Below are 17745 nucleotides of genomic sequence, written 5' to 3'. Positions count from 1 at the left end.
ATACGTGAAATAACGAATCAGATAATTTCGTTGCTCTCTGAACTCTTCGGTTCACGGAAGTTTGAATAAAAATTAGAAATCAAGAGGCTAGGTAGGCCGACTCCTGCTTTAACAATTTTGCTGACCGTTAAAACAAAAAGTCGCCAATTCAATAGGAAAAAAATTCCTTATTTTGTTTTCCTTGTTTATTATTTGGAGGAGATCTTTTATGGTCTAAACACGGAGTCCGTGACATTCAACACCTCCATGACAAAATAAGGAAACAGGAACTTTCTTCAGTCCATATAAATAACGTTTTGAATATGGCAAGTCTAGGCAATGTAAATATAGCTACCCAATTAGACAGTGGGTACAGAAGGTCTGTGGCATTACACAGCCAAAAAGTTACCGATAATGGGTCCATATTGATTTATTAACTGTATTCGTCTCTGTGGTGCGTTGAAATCTGCTCTAGAGGACATGATGAGACTGAATCATCTTCCAATAATGGTGTTTTTCGTTCCTTGATTAATTTTAGTGCAGAATTAGATTCTGTATTAAAATCGCATTTAGAGAAAGCTACAGTTTTCAAAGCAACCTCAAAAACCATCCAGAATGAACTCCTCCAGTGCACGCTTCAATTCTACCAAGAGGAAATTAGAAAGGAAATTAAGGGTGCTGAGTTTTTGACCGTAATAGTTGATGAAGGCAGTGATGTAGCCTGTGTTTTCCAGATGGTTATAGTATATGGGTACATAATTAACGGAAAACCAGTTGAAAGGTTTTGGGACTTCATAGCACCAGAAAAGCATGATGCCCAGTCCTTGTCAACGTCCATCATCGAACAGATAAATAATCATTTGGGGAGTTGTCCACATAAGCTAATAGCGCAAACATATGATAGTGCAGCAGTCACGAGTGGTTCGTCACGTGGGGTGCAGGCTCTTGTTAAGGAAAAGTTTGCCAGTGCTTCATTGCTATGGCCACCAGTTGAATATCATTATGCTTAAAGCCGCTTCCATTAATAAAAATGTGCGAGTATGCTTCACTAAAGTCCAGGGACTTCGCAGCTTCTTTTCAGCATATCCTCAAAGAACAGCAGTTCTCGACGAAATAGTATGAAAACGACTGCCACATTCAATGCCTACTCTTTGGAATTTTTAGTCAGGGAGCGTCAATACCTTTTTCGAATATAGGGAAGATATTATCACGTGCATGAATAATATGAGCCAGGGGGAAAACTGTGTAATGAGAACACGATCCTGCAAGCCTGTGGCTTAGTAACAATTTTGAATGATGGAAAGTCCTTTTTTGGCTTACATTTTTTCATAAAATCATGATCCATGTGGATATTTTATATAACCAGCTACAAAAAAGGCATATTGACCCAGCTTACACACAAAATCAGCTGACAGCTTTTGAGCGTGAAATTGGGAACATTAGGGAAGGAGTGAGTGAAAATTCAACAGGCTTACACGAGTACTATAATAGGGGGAGAATCGAAGATGGCGCAGCGATGTGTAATCTACTGCGGGAGGCAAAAGAAGTATGTGATGTCATAAGTTACAAGGCAAAAGAAAGATTCTACTTACTCTTCCAGTTTTCTAGAAACTTCTTTCAGAACTGCAATTGAATGCTACTCTTTTTTGGAAGCAAAGAAACTTGGACCAGAACTCTCTGTTATTTATGGAAGAGAGGAGTTTCTGAATTACATGACACAGTAATCATTTTGAGACACTGAGCGAATCTGTGAAGCTCCTGAAAGCGATAATTACAATTCCAATGACCACATCGAAGCAGAACGCTGTTTTTCTTCGCTGAAACGCATCAAAACCTTCTTGTGGAATACTATGGACCAAAAAAACTATCAGCACTCGCAATGCTCTCTATTGAACGAGGCCTCGTCTTAGGAGTTGCAGACTTCAATCACAGAGTGATTGAAATATTTGCAAATATGAAGAAAAGAGGAACAGAGTTCCTGTACAAGTGATCACCACCACATCCAAGTTCAGAGATAAAATCGAACGCCGTTAACATTAGTCCTGCTGAAAAAGGTTAGTAAGGCATACCTACCAATTTTTGAGTATATAGAGCTGTAGTTGATTTTAATTCCTTTTATTCTGATTAAGTAATACTTTTTTTCTGTGTACACCTTTTGGTTTTATTATGAGTAGATGCAGGAGTGACACGAGCGAGCGGTCGGTTTATATCAGGCGTTACAAAAACATGAGCACTGTACTGATTTTCTCTCTTTTGTTGATGTTTTCCTTCGTGAGCGAAGTGGATCACCATCTTCTTTGGTCACGAGCCACCTCTGGTTGCAATAAATAGTAAAATATCATTCAATAAGTACCAGGCAAAATAACAATTACAATATTCACTTCTACAGTGGAATATAGCGAACCAACCACAACCACGTAATCAGGTGGTCAAGAGCTGCTGTGCACTGCTACATTGATTTTCTGATGTTTTCATAGTGATGCCCAACAGATGACAGCACTTTCACACTATGAAAAGTGTGACACACGAGTGCCTCAGGTTTCCATTGGGGAAAAGAAATTCTGTTCCAGCTAAGACACAGTAAAAGTTAATGTACGCTATTGTATCGAGAGGGTCTGAAAGGATTAACCAGACTCGAGCGCAATATTCCCCAGCAGGGTACGCAAGACTAAGTGCTGGTGTTCTGAGGGTTGTTGCATTCGCCCCCCAATTGGTAAGGCACAGTTTGTGGAAAGTATTATTCCTGGTGTTGAGTTCCGCTGCGGTGTTTCCTTGATGCTTTTTAAAACATAGAGTTCGGTCGACTGTTACCCCTAAATACTTTGGGAAAGGATTACAGTGAAGTAAGTTATTGTTGAAGTTTTCAATATAATCAATACGGAAGATCCCTTGAGGATCCTGGGAAACACTAACCATCTCTGTTGCGACACGTGAGATTTGCTCCACATTCTCAGTGCAAAGCAAAATCCTAACAAGGTAGACACACGTCTTATACAAAGTAACAAATCGATGCATAAAATTAGTTTGATTCTTTTAGAAAGGATCCTAACATCACAGAGATACACTGATCAGGCAGAAAATTGTGACCACCCACCTACTATCGATATAAACCCGTCCAAGCGATAGTATCATCACCTCACGAGCATGAATGCTACTCAGGCACATGCATAGTACACGTAGTATCACTGAGGGTGCTATCCGTGTGTATAATGTGAAAAGAACACGATATGTCTGAGTTTGACAGAGGGTAGATTGCGATGGACCGGAAACTCGGCAGGAGCATTTTGTAAACTGTGCGACTTGTCACATGATCGAGGAGTTCTGTGGTGAGTGTCTTCAACATGTCGCGAAACCAAGGTGAAACCACTCCAGGCATCGTGGGAGTTGGGTGGCCACCCCTCATTACAGATTGAGGATGTCATAGGCTGGCCAGACTGGTAAAACAGGACAGACAGCGAACTGTGGCAGAACAACATGAGACTCTAATGCTGGGCTGATTACAAGTGTCGCTGAACACACAGTGCACCGAACACTCCTAACGATTCGCCTTCGCAGCCGATGACCATGCATGTGCCAATGTTAACACCACAACATTGGCAACTATACCAGAAATGGGCACGTGACCATCGGTACTGGACGTTGGCGCAGTGGCCGAGCATTGCATTGTCTGATGAATCCCGATACCTTCCTCATCTTGCCGCTGGGTGGACGTGAATCCATCATCTTCCAGGGGAACAGCACCTTGACACCTGTACTGCGGGACGGAGACAAGCTGGCGGCAGTTCCATTATGCTCTGGGGAACATTCACGTGGGCAACCATGGATCCAGAAGAGCTCATTCAAGGTACCATGACGGCCAGGGATTATCGTACACTGGTTGCAGACCACGTACACCCCTTAATGACAATTGTGTTTCCCAAGGACAGTGACATTTTTCAACAAGGTAAAGCGCCATGTCACAGAGCCAGGAGTGTGATGGAGTGGTTCGAGGAACACAATGGCGAGTTCCAATTCATGTGCTGGACCCCCAGCTCATCAGATCTGAACCCGATCGAACACATCTGGGATGTGATTGGAAGTGGCGTCAAAGCTCATCGCCCACTTCCACGTAATATACGGCAATTTTTGTGTGCAGGTGTGGCGCCAGCTCCCTTTAGCGACTTACCAACGCCTCACTGCTTCCATGCTGTGACACGTCACCACTGTTATCCTTGCCAAAGGTGGATGTATCGGCTGTTAGGTAGGTGGTCATAATGTTCCGGCTGATCAGTGTATCTGTTCTTTCATTTGCTTTTTTTGTCAGAATGCGACAAATGCAGAACCAATCATGTACAAATATTTCATATACCTTCTTAAAATACACAGCACGCTTTCTTATGATATGCCTGTGATACTGGCTATTTCTTAGAACTGTGGTTGTCAGTTCTGAAGTTTCTTCACGTGGACCATCTTCAAAAGAAATGTGAATTCAGCTATCGATTTCTAAAGTGTTTAAAATAAATGAGCAGATCTCTTGTAGACCTTCAACCTCTTTGGTAGAAACTGTGTTATTCATTAACCACCAAAAACAAAGGATTTTTTAAAATATGACTTAGAGAAATACACAGAATACTAATAATACAAGCTCATATTCCATAGATTGAATTATTTCGTAACAAGTACCAACATATCAAAAATCAACTGCGTTGGTATCACAATAAGGGAGGCAATCGAAGTTTTGAAGTAGGCTTAGAACATCGACAGGGAAGGCGGCTACAGCCTTCAGATCTAGAGGCTGATAGCAATCCTGGTAGGACCGGTTGTGTGTGATCGCAGATCAGCGGCCTCACCGGACACTGTCGTGACCTGCTGAACAAGCAGACTGTCAACAACTGGTGTCATTTCTCAGTTACTAAGAGCAGTATAATACGGCCCACAGAAGCTTTTCTTTGATTCTTAGCGGGCTATCACTTGATAGCACACCGTTAAACCCACAAACAATCTACCACACGTCCCCTTCCTCCCTCTCACATCCAATAATGTTATTTTAGAACCAATAAAACCTAATAAATGTGGCGTCGTTACTCTAGGTACACAGTCAGAAAAGCGATATACTGAATCACCCAGTCCCCAGTTAGTGTTTACCCTGAGAAAGGCCACTGCAGTTTTGCCGAAACGTCAGTTCAGTTTAATATTCTAAATATTTTATAAGATGACGCAGCAGTAGACCCTGAAGGATTTTAATGAGAAGATTTTATACGCTTAAGATGTATCACCTGGAACGCCCTAGTAATCCGTGAGCGGTGTTCATAAGTGCTGATATGTGAAGGAAGCTAATCGACTCGATCCACGTGATGTCGTACTCTACTGGCCTGTACTGTTAGGAAAGCTTCTAGTGTTCTAGAAAATAGTCATCGACCGTTTTCCTGTTGTGGTAGAGCCAGAATTATGCTGAAGAACGGTATCGTGAAGGTAGAGGCATAGGAAGCCATTAGGCCTCCTGATTCATCTAGTAGAAGCTCCAGAATGTATGTGCAATCATAGCATTTATTTACTGAATATGAAGGCACGATTCTGAATTTAAGAAAGTGAGACTTCTCCCCCATGACCACTGCCTAACCTACACGCCACTAGCCATGTAAAGCGCCAATAGTACAAAGAGATATCATTTACTCCCAGCGATATTACAAGATATGCATTTTCAAGTATTGTAGTAGATGAATTAGAGATGTCGGTCTATTTGGTGTGTTAGTTACTATCAGCAGCCACCGATATTTGCTGCTGTGGACAGTCACAGTGGTATTTCCTTCCTCAGGGAAGAAGAAAACGTTTAAGTCACAGATATCCTTTAGCACAGCAGCGATACCAAATTCAATAAAAATATGGCAATCAGATGTCACTCAGGGGTTTCTTGTTTTCTGCCAAATACGACATGAAAATTTGATTTTTAATCATCGTATTAAACAGAAGACAGAGGAAAATCGTCCCATCAGTGTTTTTCAACCTTAAGTGACAAAGAATTGTATTCATTGGTGGATGCTCTCGTACCAGCAATACCTCAGAAACACGTCAACCACTTCTTCAAAAACTGCTTTTGGCTGTAGATACTATAAAGTCTTCACACGGTATATTCAAAATATTGATTTTGTGGCTCAGATTTAACCACACTGCACTAAAAATTTAATAATTTACTTATCCTACCTTCATTCACGTATTTACACTGAGGTGACAAAAGTCAAGGGGTACCTCCCAATATAGAGTTGGACCTCCTTTTTGTGGCGTAGTGCAGCAGCTCGACTTGGCATGAACTCAACAAGTCGTTGGAAATCCCTTGCACAAAACTGAGCCATGCTGGCTCTATAGCTGTCCATAATTGTGGTTGTGTTACTGGTGCAGGATTTTGTGTACGAACTAACTTCTCGATTATGTTCCACAAACGTTCGATGAGATTCATGTCGGGCAATCTGGGTGGCCATGGTCAAATCATTCGCTCGAATTATCCAGAATGTTCTTCAAACCAATCGTGAACAATTGTCTCCTGGTGACATGGCGCATCGTCATACACACAACTACATCGTTGTTTGGGGACATGAATGGCAAAAAATGGTCTTCCAGTGGCCGAACATAACCACTTACAGTCAATGATAGGTTCAGTTGGACCAGAGGACCCAGTTAGTTCCATGTAAACACAGCCCACACCATTATGGAGCCACCAGTTTGTAAAGTGCCTTGTTGTCATCGTGGGTCCACGGCTTCGTGGGGTCTGAGCCACTCTCGAACCCTACCGTCAGCTTTTACCAACTGAAATCGGAACTCATCTCGCCACGACGGTTTTCCGTACGTCTAGGGTCCAACCGATATGGTCACAAGCCCAGGAGAGGCGTTGTTAGCAAAGGCACTCGCTTCAGTCGTCCACTGCCATAACCCATTGCCGGCCGCGGTGGTCTAGTGGTTCTAGGCGGACAGTCCGGAACCGCGGGACTGCTACGGTCGCAGGTTCGAATCCTGCCTCGGGCATGGATGTGTGTGATGTCCTTAGGTTAGTTAGGTTTAAGTAGTTCTAAGTTCTAGGGCCGGCCGAAGTGGCCGTGCGGTTCTAGGCGCTGCAGTCAGGAACCGCGAGACCACTACGGTCGCAGGTTCGAATCATGCTTCGGGGATGGATGCATGTGATGTCCTTAGGTTAGTTAGGTTTAACTAGTTCTAAGTTCTAGGGGACTAATGACCTCAGAAGTTGAGTCCCATAGTGCTCAGAGCATTTGAACCATAAGTTCTAGGGGACTGATGACCACAGAAGTTAAGTCCCATGGTGCTCAGAGCCATTTGAACCATTTTGCCGTAACCCATTAACGCCACATCTTGCCGTAATGTCCTAACGGATATGTTCGTCGTACGTCCCACATTGATTTCTGCGTGTTGCTGGTCTGTTAGCACTGACAACTATTATCAAAAGCCACTACTCTCGGTCGCTAAAAGAAGGCCTTCGGCCACTGCTTTGTCTGTGATGAGAGATAATGCCTGAACTTTGGTATCCTCGGCATACTCTTGAACTGTGGGTGAATTTCCTAACGATTCCCGAAGTGGAACGTCCCATGTGTCAAGCTGCAACTACCACTCAGTGATCAAAGTTCGTTAATTCACATCATGTGGGTATAATCACGTCGGAAACGTATTCATATGAATCACTTTAGTACAAATGAAAGCCCCGTCAATGAACTGCCCTTTTATATCTTATGTACGCAATACTACGGCCATCTGTATATGTGTATGTACAGGGTGATTCAAAAAGAATACCACAACTTTAGGAATTTAAAACTCTGCAACGACAAAAGGAAGAGCTAAGCACTATCTGTCGGGGAATTAAGGGAGCTATAAAGTTTCATTTAGTTGTACATTTGTTCGCTTGAGGCGCTGTTGACTAGGCGTCAGCGTCAGTTGATGCTAAGATGGCGACCGCTCAACAGAAAGCTTTTTGTGTTATTGAGTACGGCAGAAGTGAATCGACGACAGTTGTTCAGCGTGCATTTCGAACGAAGTATGGTGTTAAACCTCCTGATAGGTGGTGTATTAAACGTTGGTATAAACAGTTTACAGAGAATGGGTGTTTGTGCAAAGGGAAAAGTTCTGGACGGCCGAGAACGAGTGATGAAAATGTAGCACGCATCCAGCAAGCATTTGTTCGCAGCCCAGGAAAATCGACTCGCAGAGCTAGCAGAGAGCTGCAAATTCCACAATCAACTGTATGGAGAGTCCTACGAAACAGGTTAGTTATGAAACCTGAACGTCAACTACCCGAGGCGATGGATCGGCCGCCAGGCAGCCTGTGACAGAGCACTTCATCACTGACCTCCAAGAAGCCCTGATCTTACACCCTGCGATTTTTTCTTATGGGGGTATGTTAAGGATATGGTGTTTCGGCCAACTCTCCCAGCCACCATTGATTATTTGAAACGAGAAATAACAGCAGCTATCCAAACTGTTACGCCTGATATGCTACAGAGAGTGTGGAACGAGTTGGAGTATCGGATTGATATTGCTCGAGTGTCTGGAGGGGGCCATATTGAACATCTCTGAACTTGTTTTTGAGTGAAAAAAAAACCTTTTTAAATACTCTTTGTAATGATGTATAACAGAAGGTTATATTATGTTTCTATCATTAAATACACATTTTTAAAGTTGTAGTATTCTTTTTGAATCACCCTGTATATTGCTATCCCATGACTTTTGTCACCTCAGTGTATATGTGGCACTCATTTCATGGTATTCCGTCACCGTTTTATGGTGGTGCTTTTTTATGGCCGGCACAGAGAAACAATGTGACTATAGTTCGCGGCGAAAGGTGTCAACACACTCCACTGACCGTACTTTGTGCGACGCCAGGCTATACATCAGAGGACGTACGAGGGGAATTCAATAAGTAATGCAACACATTTTTTTTCCGGCCATTTACACTTCAAAAATGCAGGATTTGTTGTGGGACGTCGTAGGATATTCCTGCTTCAGTCCCTGCAATATCATGAAGTTCCGATAGGAGGCTGTGCTATACCTAACCTTCAAAATGGCGTCTGTAACGGAAGTGCGTTCCAAGCCGAGAGCTGTCATTGAGTTTTATTTTGACGGAAAACCGGAGCATCTCTGGTATCCGTAGACGCTTCCAGAACGTCTACGGAGACCTGGCATTCAACAACAGTACGGTAAGTCATTGCACTACGCGTCTACCATCATCACAATAAGCTCACACAAACTTGTCCGATCTCCTAGGTGCCGGACGGCCGCACACAGCTGAGACTGCAGAAGTGTCGGAACGTATCGGCACTCTCATTCTACATGATAGGTGGATCACAACCAAATACCTCGTTGCACAACTATACGTCTCTATTGGTACTGCTGACACACTTGTTCACCAATTGGGGTGTGTCTGCTAGGTTCCTCGCCACCTAACAAGAATATCATAAAAAGCAAGGAAGAACCATATGTAAGAATTACACTACTGGCCATTAAAATTGCTACAGACGCGAAATTTAACCGACAGGAAGGAGATGCTGTGACATGCAAATGATTAGCTTTTCAGAGCATTCACACAAGGTTGGCGCCGGTGGCGACACCTACAACGTGCTGACATGAGGAAAGCTTCCAACCGATTTCTCATACACAAACAGCAGCTACCGGCGTTCCCTGGTGAAACGTTGTTGTGGTGCCTCGTGTAAAGAGCAGAAATACGTACCATCACGTTTCCGACTTTGATAAAGGTCGGATTGTAGCCTATCGCGATTGCGGTTTATCGCATCGTGACACTGCTGCTCGCGTTGGTCGAGATCCAATGACTGTTAGCAGAATATGGAATCGGTGGGTTCAGGAGGGTAATACGGAACGTCGTTCTGGATCACAACGGCCTCCTATCACTGGCAGTCGAGATGACAGGCATCTTATCCGAATCCCTGAGTCAACAGATGGGGACGTTTGCAAGACGACAACCATCTGCACGAACAGTTCGATGACGTTTGCAGCAGCATGGACTATCAGCTCGGAGAACATGGCTGCGGTTACCCTTGACGCTGCATCACAAACAGGAGCGCCTGCGATGGTGTACTCGACAACGAACCTGGGTGCACGAATGGCAAAACGTCATTTTTTCGGCTGAATCCAGGTTCTGTTTACTGCACCAGGATGGTGCATCCGTGTTTGACGACATCGCGGTGAACGCACATTGGAAGCGTCTATTCGTCATCGCCGTACTGGCGTATCACCCTGCGAGATGGTATGGGGTGCTACTGGTTACACGTCTCGGTCACCTCTTGCTCGCATTGACGGCACTTTGTACAGTGGACGTTACATTTCAGATGTGTTTTGACCCCTGGCTCTACCCTTCATTCGATTCCTGCGAAAGCCTACATTTCAGCAGGATAATGCACGAACGCATGTTGCAGGTCCTGTACGGGCCTTTCTGGATATAGAAAATGTTCGACTGCTGCCCTGGCCAACACATTCTCCATATGTCTCACCAACTGAAAACGTCTGGTGAATGGTGGCCGAGCAGCTGGCTCGTCACAATACGCCAGTCACTACTCTTGATGAACTGTGCTATCGTGTCGAAGCTCGTGGGCAGCTGTACCTGTACACTCCATCCAAGCTTTGTTTGACTCAATGCCCAGGCGTATCAAGTCCGTTATTACGGCCAGAGGTGGTTGTTTGGGTACTGATTTCTCAGAACCTATGCACCCAAATCGCGTGAAAACGTAATCACATGTCAGTTCTAGTATAATATATTTGTCCAATGAATACCCGTTTATCATCTGCATTTCTTCTTGGTGTAGCAATTTTAATGGCCAGTAGTGCACTTGCGCGTTACGAGGCTGATCGTGACAGTATTTTGCAGAACATCGTCACAAAACGGTGATCCATAATGGTGCAAGACCGCTTCTCCTCCACACAAAATATTGAAAGCCGCATCCTCAGCCGTCGAAGTCAAGACGGCTGTCTATCGTGTCACTGAGAGGGTTATTCTGTTTCATGTCCACTCTCATGGTGCAACGATCAAATCTGAAGTGTATGCGCTACGCTCAGGAAACTGAAGAAACAAGTTCAGCGGGTTATTCGCCACAAAAACTCAAACCGACTTCTCGTTCTACATGACAAGTCTGCACCGCGAGAGGGGCTCACAAAACTTCAACGTACTGCTGTTCCTCATCAACCTTAGAACGCAAATCTCGTACCTTCCGAAAAAGAAAAAAAAAATGGTTGAAATGGCTCTGAACACTATGGGACTTAATTGCTGAGGTCATCAGTCCCCTAGAACTTAGAACTGCATAAACCTAACTAACCTAAGGACATCACACACATCCATGCCCGAGGCAGGATTCGAACCAGCGACCGTAGCGGTCGCGTGGTTCCAGACTGAAGCGCCTAGAGCCGCTAGGCCACACCGGCCGCCGTACCTTCCGACTTCCATCTGTTTGACCCGATGAAAGGAGCAATACGTGGATATTGGAAAGGCTATAGATGCAGCAAGAACTTGGTACCATGCGGGCGTACAGGCCCTCCCGGTAAGAAAGCATGAGGCCGAAGCATTGAACGGAGATTATGTTGAAAAATAGGGTTCTCGAGTCAAAAAAGTGGGGACCAATACGGTGTATTGAAATTTTGAATAAAGCCAAAGACCTTTCGAAGAAAAAATTGTTATATCGTCAGTCGTATAATGGTAGGCAAAATGAACCTACCTTTTTTATGTGGCTGATTAAGTCAACTGTAGAGAGCAGAACTTGTTTGACGCACTTGTTGTTAGGAGCCCAGCAACTGGAGCTTTCCCTTGGAGATTGATTGACGTTACATGTGACAACGTCCATTGTTAATTGTTCTATTGAGAGTAATAAATGTTACGGAAACACTAAAATCAAACACAACTCTTGAAAATCTAAGAAACTAACAAGGTGAAGTCACGACTTTGGGATGACGGATTTACTTCAAACTTTGTACGCCATTAGTAGGCCATCAGAACGACATAATGTGCAAATCGTAGGCGCACTACTCTCGCAATTCCGAGAAAATCGCAAGAGAAGTTATACATGTCTATTATGTAACTGATGTACACTACTGGCCATTAAAATTGCTACACCAAGAAGAAATGCAGATGATAAACGGTTATTCGTTGGACAAATATATTATACTAGAACTGACATGTGATTACATTTTCACGCAATTTGAGTGCATAGATCCTGAGAAATCAGTACCCAGAACAACCACCTCTGGCCGTAATAATGGCCTTGTTACGCCTGGGCATTGAGTCAAACAGAGCTTGGACGGTTCGAATCCACCTAGTTATTAATCTACGTTTCTTTCATCTCTGGTCACATTATTTAATTTATATGACATTTGAGAGGTAATATAATGCAAAAAGCCCACGTGCATTTTCCTAAAGTTGTATTGAATTCCATATGTTATCTGACTGTTTACTGTCCATAATTCAATTTTCAAGGGCGAGAGCCAGGCTTGCAAAACCCAACTCAAACCTCGATAAATAATCACGCGAATGACGTTCTTCACAATCAGTAATATATTAAGTCACAATGTGCCAGACCACCAAAGTTTTGTACAATTACTCGTCGGATGTGCTCTCGCAATCACACGTTGCAGGATGATATTTGTCATACAGACATGGAAAACATAAACTGAAACTTAATGCAAATACTTCATGCAAATACACGTGTTTTTTTGTTGCATTATGTGTCAAATGTCTTATAAATTAAATAATTTTGTATTAGCAGAAGAGCCAACACCGTGTTACGAGTGGAGGCCGAAATGCACGCGTTTTAGCTCACGCAGGCTGCCGTGAGGAGGGAAGAACTATACTGACGTGACGTCTGAAACATGACACGGAATGAGAATTCAGAAAGCGGACGTAATTAGTTTGATACTTAACTTTAATCCATTAATGATGAACGTCGCTCTTGACGGTACATGATTCGCAATATTATCTGTTCAGAATACATTCTTGAAGATAGTACTTATAGTAACTGAATATGGTGCCTTGCTAGGTCGTAGCAAATGACGTAGCTGAAGGCTATGCTAAACTGTCGTCTCTGCAAATGAGAGCGTATGTAGACAGTGAACCATCGATAGCCAAGTCGGCTGTACAACTGGGGCGAATGCGAATGCGAATGCCGTGTGGCGGCGCTCTGTCTGCAATCACTGATAGTGGCGACACGCGGGTCCGACGTATACTAACGGACCGCGGCCGATTTAAAGGCTACCACCTAGCAAGTGTGGTGTCTGGCGGTGACACCACGTTCCTCCCAGAAAATCGGCGTTCGGTTGTGGTATAAGGCCTCCGCCCGCCGTGGGAAGGACCCAATGTTAACGTATGCGACGAGGTGGGGAGCCTAACAACAGGCGAGACTGTGCCATCGGCACCCTGCCATTCGGACCGTGGGGAGCTAGGGAACGCCTGAAAACCTACTCCAGGGTGCAGGCCAACATGCGGTGTATGCGCCCGTAGAGAGACAGGAGGGGCCGAAGGGTCGACCTCCATCGGGTCAGGGCACCCGACGGGCGAAGACGACATATGGTCCGGAGCGGGCGAGAGTTCCATGTCGGAAGACAACTGGTCACGGGGAGCGATCGGCGGCGCGTGACCCAGCGGGGCGCCCGGCGGCTGCAGCGTCGCGTCCACTGCGGGCGTCGCCGACGGGAGAACAGGCGGCGGCGGCGGCGGCGGCGGCGGCGCGTCGCCATGGGGCAAAATGGAAGGCAGCGTCAGTAACACCTGGGGCTGAGGCGAGCCAGTGGATGGGTCCCCGGTGCGCTGACCGGACGGCAACGTCGCTGAAATCAGACGGCGAGCGGCAGATCCCGGGCGACGACAGAGGCGCAGCTGATTGAGATGCCGGCGCAACTCACCAGAGGCCCCCAAAACCAGATACAGAGCGCGTCCGAGGCAGCGAAGAATGCGCCCCTCGAGCCAACGCCGTGAACCGTGATAGTGGCGGTAGTAGACAACGTCGCCTGGGGCGAAAGCAGGTGTCTGCTGCTGCACAGGAACCTGATGCGGCGGATGTAGCAAAGGCATCAAGCTTCAATGATGGCGACCGTGGAGCAACTCAGCTGGCGAGTGACCATCTCGGGGCTGAGAGCGATACGAGGACAAAAAGAGCAATAACGCGTTCTCCGGAGAATGCGACTCTTTCAACTTCAACATCTGTGACTTGAAAGCCCTGACCAATCGTTCAGCGGCACCGTTTGACTGTGGAGAAAACGGCGTGGACTTCAGATGTTGAATACCATTGGCCTTGCAGAATAACTGAAATTCTGCAGACATGAATTGTGGGCCATTGGCGGAAACAATTGTCTGTGGAAGACCTTCAACGCAAAAGATAGCAAATAACGCTTGGATGGTGGCAGATGATGTTGTGGAAGACAGCCGGACAACAAAAGGAAAATTACTGAATGAATCTATCACAACCAACCATCGAGCAGTCCAGAATGGACCAGCAAAATCGATGTGTAAGTGTTTCCAAGGGAAAGGGGCTTTAGGTCATGCAAAGAATATCCGCGGTGGTGCTCATTGTTGTTCGGCACACACCATGCAAGAAGAGCACATTTTCGTAATCGCGGCATCGATTCTGAACCAAGTACAGTGCTGACGAGCAAGTTGTTTCGTTCTCACTATACCCCAATGTCCTTGGTGGAGAAGCTTTAAGACAGAGGACTGTAGCGAACGTGGGACCAAGACCCTGGACTGATCATTATCAGAACGCAACAGCAAAACACCACGTCATACAAAAAGTGTCTCCTGGTGAGCATAAAACCGGCGAACCAACGGGTGCCCGATCCGTGACTTTGACAAGGGCCACTGCGTAGCAACAAAACGCAGAACGGTAGCAAGGACAGGGTCGGCAGTTGTGGCTGTAGCTACACGACGAAAATCAGTCGGAAACGATTCGACCACGTCATCGGAGGAATCGAATTCCCTATCCTCAGCAACAAGCAAACCGGACAAGGCATCGGCGTTTCCGTGCTTAGCAGTGTACCGATACAAGATATCGTAGCGGTACTGCGAGAGGAAAATAGACCAGCGAATGAATTTCTGCACAGTACGTGGAGGTACAGGCTTGTTCAGATGAAAAAGCGATGTCAAAGGTTTGTGGTCTGTGATTATGGTAAAGTGACGACCATACATTAAATTGTAACTTCCTGGCAGATTAAAACTGTGTGCCCGACCGACACTCGAACTCGGGACCTTTGCCTTTCGCGGGCAAGTGCTCTACCAGTATCTCGTCTCCTACCTACCAAACTTTACAGAAACTCTCCTGCGAAACTTGCAGAACTAGCACTCCTGAAAGAAAGGATATTGCGGATACATGGCTTAGCCACAGCCTGGGGGAGGTTTCCAGAATGAGTTTTTCACTCTGCAACGGAGTGTGCACTGATATGAAACTTCCTGGCAGATGTGCCCGACCGAGACTCGAACTCGGGAAGAGCACTTGCCCGCGAAAGGCAAAGGTCCCGAGTTTGAGTCTCGGTCGGGCACACAGTTTTAATCTGCTAGGAAGTTTCATATCAGCGCACACTCCGCTACAGAGTGAAAATCTCATTCTGGAACCCCCCACAGGCTGTGGCTAAGCCATGTCTCCGCAATATCCTTTCTTTCAGGAGTGCTAGTTCTGCAAGGTTCGCAGGAGAGCTTCTGTAAAGTTTGGAAGGTAGGAGACGAGATACTGGCAGAAGTAAAGCTGTGAGTACCGGGCGTGAGTCGTGCTTCGGTAGCTCAGATGGTAGAGCACTTGCTTGCGAAAGGCAAAGGTCCCGAGTTCGAGTCTCGGTCGGGCACACAGTTTTAATCTGCCAGGAAGTTTCATATCATTATCCACGGCCACGGAGCTCAAGAGTCCAAATATAATGGACAAATGGTTCAAGATACTATCATACTGAACATTACAATTAAACTAACTGCAAATTTCATTATTAATAAAAGCCGTCGCTGAAAGATAAATACATAGCAACACAATTTTCAGAAATTTTCACGCCGCAGAATCAAATAGAAGGTTAAAATTACATTTCGTTTCAGTCCGTTTCCAAATTTAGGAAATACAAAAGTCCGTGGTGAAAGAGAAGTAACAGCAATACATGTCACAAAATTTTTCGCATCACAACATCCAAGTGAAGATTACAATTACATTTCAAAATTCACGAAATATGAAAGTCCACGCTGACAGAAAATACATAGATACACCTTTCTGAAAATACTTCAGATTACGTTTTGTTATTTACTTTAGTTCAATAGCCCAAATTACGTACGTATTTAACTGAAAAAGAGTGTTTTGTGTGACACGAGATCTATAAATCAATGAACTTTACCATATTCCTCATGTCATAGAAAAGCTTTTGAAATTCAATAAGCGTGAAGAAGAGATAATTTAAATATTACTTCTCTGCAAAGAGAAAAAAAAAGCAACAGATAAAAATGACATCGTGCATTCTTGCGCACATCTTTAGGTTGCACAGATAAACGCGCAGGGAGGCACTACTAGGACACTAAAACACGATCCACGCACACTTCCACACTTAATCGCTGTGATGCACCACAGACCCACTCTCTTCACACGCCGCCCGTGTGTATCGCTAAGTGACCTAGCAACGACTCTGAGAGCTGTGGATGGCTGGCTCGCATCTGCTGTTGTCAGCAGATGAGGGAGACGTCCGCGCTCGCTGAAGGCATCCGGCAAGCAGCTGAGTTCTCCCTCTCCCGTCGGCTATTGAGTTGTCGCCTGAAATCTCACCAATGGCCAGGCTGCGGTCCTTTGCGCCGCTGTGCAGCTGAATGCGTCGCCCCGCCGCCTCTCCCCAATCTAATGGCTTCCGGGCCGTGTCGATTCAGCCATCTCACTAGTGTAATGGCAATTATGACGATATGAATGTAAGGATAACAGAAGTCCGAGTCCCTGAGCGGAGGATGTCTTCGACTCCGCCGGAAATCGAACCCGGGCCCCTTTGATTAGCAATCCGTCGCGCTGACTGCGCAGCTACCGAGTTGAATTCTCTCCGTCACTCGCGTTATTCGTCCACGGGACTCATAGGGCCATAGACACGGGTTCCCAGGTAGATGCCGTGTTTCTTGACTTCCGCAAGGCGTTCGATAGTTCCCCACAGTCGTTTAATGAACAAAGTAAGAGCATATGGACTATCAGACGAATTGTGTGATTGGATTGAAGAGTTCCTAGATAACAGGACGCAGCATGTCAATCTCAATGGTGAGAAGTCTTCCGAAATAAGAGTGATTTCAGGTGTGCCGCAAGGGAGTGTCGTAGGACCGTTGCTATTCACAATATACATAAATGACCTTGTGGATGACATCGGAAGTTCGCTGAGAATTTTGCGGATGATGCTGTGGTATATCGAGAGGTTGTAACAGTGGAAAATTGTACTAAAATGCAGGAGGATCTGCAGCGAATTGACGCATGGTGCAGGGAATGGCAATTGAATCTCAATGTAGACAAGTGTAATGTGCTGCGAATATATAGAAAGAAAGATCCTTTATCAGTTAGCTACAATATAGCAGGTCAGCAACTGGAAACAGTTAATTCCATAAATTATCTGGGAGTACGCATTAGGAGTGATTTAAAATGGAATGATCATATAAAGTTGATCGTCGGTAAAGCAGATGCCAGACTGAGATTCATTGGAAGAATCCTAAGGAAATGCAATCCGAAAACAAAGGAAGTAGGTTACAGTATGCTTGTTCGTTCACTGCTTGAATACTGCTCAGCAGTGTGGGATCCGTACCAGATAGGGTTG

Source organism: Schistocerca piceifrons, chromosome X (assembly GCF_021461385.2).
Source record: "Schistocerca piceifrons isolate TAMUIC-IGC-003096 chromosome X, iqSchPice1.1, whole genome shotgun sequence".
In the NCBI taxonomy this organism is placed as follows: Eukaryota; Metazoa; Arthropoda; class Insecta; order Orthoptera; family Acrididae; genus Schistocerca; species Schistocerca piceifrons.
Note: the sequence above shows the minus strand (reverse complement) of the source record.